This window comes from Cloeon dipterum, chromosome X (genome assembly GCF_949628265.1).
Source record: "Cloeon dipterum chromosome X, ieCloDipt1.1, whole genome shotgun sequence".
Taxonomy (NCBI): domain Eukaryota; kingdom Metazoa; phylum Arthropoda; class Insecta; order Ephemeroptera; family Baetidae; genus Cloeon; species Cloeon dipterum.
The window spans coordinates 866,405-871,758 of record NC_088790.1 but is presented as its reverse complement, the minus strand read 5'-3'; positions in this window follow the sequence as shown (position 1 = coordinate 871,758).

The window sequence follows — 5,354 nt, the reverse complement described above, 5'->3', positions numbered from 1 at the left end:
AAGATTGGTCTGTTCAATCACGGGAATTGATAGTTTTGGTCAAACATTCTTGGTATTCCATCAATCTTCGAAGGTTTGGTCGGTTCTAATAACGGGAATTACAGTTTTGGTCAATTATTCTTAGAATTCTATCAATCTTCGAAATATTATTCGGTTGATTGAATGGAAATCGATAACTTTGGTTAAGCAATTTCGGAATTTGATCAATCTTCGAAAGATATTTCGGTCCTATAAAAGGAAATCGACTGTTTTGGTCAAAAATTCTTGGTATTCCATCAATCTTCGAAGGTTTGGTCGGTTCTAATAACGGAAATTGATAGTTTTGGTAAAACATTCTTGGTATTCCATCAATCTTCGATGGTTTGGTCGGTTCTAATAACGGGAATCGATAGTTTTGGTCAAACATTCTTAGAATTCTATCAATCTTCGAAATATTATTCGGTTGATTGAATGGAAATCGATAACTTTGGTTAAACAATTTCGGAATTCTATCAATCTCCGAAAGATTTTTCTGACCTATAAAAGGAAATCGATAGTTTTGGTGAAACATTCTTGGAATTTCAGCAATCTTCGAAAGATTGGTTGGTTTTAAGAAAGAAAATCGATAGTTTTAATCTGTATTTCTTGGAATTCGATCAATCTTCGAAAGATTATTCGGTCCTATAAAAGGAAATCGATAGTTTTGGTCAAACATTCTTGGTATTCCACCAATCTTCGAAGGTTTGGTCGGTTCTAAAAACGGGAATCGATAGTTTTGGTCAAACATTCTCAGAATTCTATCAATCTTCGAAAGATTTTTCGGCCCTATAAAAGGAAATCGATAGTCTTGGTGAATCGTTCTTGGAATTTCAGGAATCTTCGAAAGATTGTTTATTTTTAAGAAAGAGAATCGATAGTTTTGATATGTAATTCTTGAAATTAAATCAATTTTCGAAAGATTATTTGGTCCTATAAAAGGAAATCGATAGTTTTGGTCAAACATTCTTAGAATTCTATCAATCTTCGAAATATTATTCGGTCAATTAAAAGGAAATCGTTAGTCCTGGTAAAACATTCTTGGAATTTCATCAATCTTCGAAAGATTTTCTGGTTTTAAGAAAGCGAATCGATAGTTTTGATCTGTAACTCTTGGTATTCGTTCAATCTTCGTAAGATTATTTGGTCCTATAAAAGGAAATCGATAGTTTTGGTCAAACATTCTTGGTATTCCATCAATTTTCGAAAGATTGGTCTGTTCAATCACGGGAATTGATAGTTTTGGTCAAACATTCTTGGTATTCCATCAATCTTCGAAGGTTTGGTCGGTTCTAATAACGGGAATCGATAGTTTTGGTAAAAAAATTCTTGGAATTCCATCACTCTTCGCAAGTTTATTGGGTCCTATAAAAGGAAATTGATAGTTTTGGTCAAACATTCTTGGTATTCCATCAATCTTCGAAGGTTTGGTCGGTTCTAAAAACGGGAATCGAAAGTTTTGGTCAATTATTCTTAGAATTCTATCAATCTTCGAAATATTATTCGGTCGATTGAAAGGAAATCGATAACTTTGGTTAAACAATTTCGGAATTCGATCAATCTTCGAAAGATTATTAGGTCCTATAAAAGGAAATCGATAGTTTTGGTCAAAAATTCTTGGTATTCCACAATCTTCGAAGGTTTGGTCGGTTCTAATAACGGAAATTGATAGTTTTGGTCAAACATTCTTGGTATTCCATCAATCTACGAAATATTATTCGGTCAATTATAAGGAAATCGATAACTTTGGTTAAACATTTTCGGAATTCTATCAATCTTCGATAGATTATTCGGTCTTATAAAAGGAAATCGATAGTTTTGTCAAACATTCTTGGTATTCCATCAATCTTCGAAGGTTTGGTCGGTTCTAATAACGGGAATCGTTAATTTTTGTAAAACATTCTTGGAATTCCATTAATCTTCGAAAGATTTTTCGGACCTATAAAAGGAAATCGATAGTCTTGGTGAACAAATTCTTGGAATTTCATCAATCTTCGAAAGATTGTCTGGTTTTAAGAAAGCGAATCGATAGTTTTCATCTGTAACTCTTGGTATTCGTTCAATCTTCGTAAGATTATTTGGTCCTATAAAAGGAAATCGTTAGTTTTGGTCAAACATTCTTGGTATTCCATCAATTTTCGAAAGATTGGTCTATTCTAATCACGATAATCGATAGTTTTGGTCAAACATTCTTAGAATTCCATCAATTTTTTGAAAGATTGGTCTGTTCAATCACGGGAATTGATAGTTTTGGTCAAACATTCTTGGTATTCCATCAATCTTCGAAGGTTTGGTCGGTTCTGATAACGGGAATTTATAGTTTTGGTCAATTATTCTTAGAATTCTATCAATCTTCGAAATATTATTCGGTTGATTGAATGGAAATCGATAACTTTGGTTAAACAATTTCGGAATTCTATCAATCTCCGAAAGATTTTTCTGACCTATAAAAGGAAATCGATAGTTTTGGTGAAACATTCTTGGAATTTCATCAATCTTCGAAAGATTGGTTGGTTTTAAGAAAGAAAATCGATAGTTTTGATCTGTATTTCTTGGAATTCGATCAATCTTCGAAAGATTATTCGGTCCTATAAAAGGAAATCGATAGTTTTGGTCAAACATTCTTGGTATTCCACCAATCTTCGAAGGTTTGGTCGGTTCTAAAAACGGGAATCGATAGTTTTGGTCAAACATTCTCAGAATTCTATCAATCTTCGAAAGATTTTTCGGCCCTATAAAAGGAAATCGATAGTCTTGGTGAATCGTTCTTGGAATTTCAGGAATCTTCGAAAGATTGTTTATTTTTAAGAAAGAGAATCGATAGTTTTGATATGTAATTCTTGAAATTAAATCAATTTTCGAAAGATTATTTGGTCCTATAAAAGGAAATCGATAGTTTTGGTCAAACATTCTTGGTATTCTATCAATTTTCGAAAGATTGGTCTATTCTAATCACGAGAATCGATAGTTTTGGTAAAAAATTCTTGGAATTCCATCACTCTTCGAAGGTTTGGTCGGTTCTAATAACGGGAATCGATAGTTTTGGTAAAAAATTCTTGGAATTCCATCAATCTTCGAAAGATTATTCGGTCCTATAATAGGAAATCGATAGTTTTGGTGAAAGATTCTTGGAAATTCATCAATCTTCGAAAGATTGTTTTGTTTTAAGAAAGCGAATCGATAGTTTTGATCTGTAACTCTTGGTATTCGTTCAATCTTCGTAAGATTATTTGGTCCTATAAAAGGAAATCGATAGTTTTGGTCAAACATTCTTGGTATTCCATCAATTTTCGAAAGATTGGTCTGTTCAATCACGGGAATTGATAGTTTTGGTCAAACATTCTTGGTATTCCATCAATCTTCGAAGGTTTGGTCGGTTCTAATAACAGGAATCGATAGTTTTGGTAAAAAAATTCTTGGAATTCCATCACTCTTCGCAAGTTTATTGGGTCCTATAAAAGGAAATTGATAGTTTTGGTCAAACATTCTTGGTATTCCATCAATCTTCGAAGGTTTGGTCGGTTCTAAAAACGGGAATCGAAAGTTTTGGTCAATTATTCTTAGAATTCTATCAATCTTCGAAATATTATTCGGTCGATTGAAAGGAAATCGATAACTTTGGTTAAACAATTTCGGAATTCGATCAATCTTCGAAAGATTATTAGGTCCTATAAAAGGAAATCGATAGTTTTGGTCAAAAATTCTTGGTATTCCACAATCTTCGAAGGTTTGGTCGGTTCTAATAACGGAAATTGATAGTTTTGGTCAAACATTCTTGGTATTCCATCAATCTACGAAATATTATTCGGTCAATTATAAGGAAATCGATAACTTTGGTTAAACATTTTCGGAATTCTATCAATCTTCGATAGATTATTCGGTCTTATAAAAGGAAATCGATAGTTTTGTCAAACATTCTTGGTATTCCATCAATCTTCGAAGGTTTGGTCGGTTCTAATAACGGGAATCGTTAATTTTTGTAAAACATTCTTGGAATTCCATTAATCTTCGAAAGATTTTTCGGACCTATAAAAGGAAATCGATAGTCTTGGTGAAACATTCTTGGAATTTCATCAATCTTCGAAAGATTGTCTGGTTTTAAGAAAGCGAATCGATAGTTTTCATCTGTAACTCTTGGTATTCGTTCAATCTTCGTAAGATTATTTGGTCCTATAAAAGGAAATCGTTAGTTTTGGTCAAACATTCTTGGTATTCCATCAATTTTTTAAAGATTGGTCTATTCTTATCACGATAATCGATAGTTTTGGTCAAACATTCTTAGAATTCCATCAAATTTATGAAAGATTGGTCTGTTCAATCACGGGAATTGATAGTTTTGGTCAAACATTCTTGGTATTCCATCAATCTTCGAAGGTTTGGTCGGTTCTGATAACGGGAATTTATAGTTTTGGTCAATTATTCTTAGAATTCTATCAATCTTCGAAATATTATTCGGTTGATTGAATGGAAATCGATAACTTTGGTTAAACAATTTCGGAATTCTATCAATCTCCGAAAGATTTTTCTGACCTATAAAAGGAAATCGATAGTTTTGGTGAAACATTCTTGGAATTTCATCAATCTTCGAAAGATTGGTTGGTTTTAAGAAAGAAAATCGATAGTTTTGATCTGTATTTCTTGGAATTCGATCAATCTTCGAAAGATTATTCGGTCCTATAAAAGGAAATCGATAGTTTTGGTCAAACATTCTTGGTATTCCACCAATCTTCGAAGGTTTGGTCGGTTCTAAAAACGGGAATCGATAGTTTTGGTCAAACATTCTCAGAATTCTATCAATCTTCGAAAGATTTTTCGGCCCTATAAAAGGAAATCGATAGTCTTGGTGAATCGTTCTTGGAATTTCAGGAATCTTCGAAAGATTGTTTATTTTTATGAAAGAGAATCGATAGTTTTGATATGTAATTCTTGAAATTAAATCAATTTTCGAAAGATTATTTGGTCCTATAAAAGGAAATCGATAGTTTTGGTCAAACATTCTTGGTATTCCACCAATCTTCGAAGGTTTGGTCGGTTCTAATAACAGAAATCGATAGTTTTGGTCGAACATTCTTAGAATTCTATCAATCTTCGAAATATTATTCGGTCAATTAAAAGGAAATCGATAGTCCTGGTGAAACATTCTTGGAATTTCATCAATCTTCGAAAGATTTTCTGGTTTTAAGAAAGCGAATCGATAGTTTTGATCTGTAACTCTTGGTATTCGTTCAATCTTCGTAAGATTATTTGGTCCTATAAAAGGAAATCGATAGTTTTGGTCAAACATTCTTGGTATTCTATCAATTTTCGAAAGATTGGTCTATTCTAATCACGAGAATCGA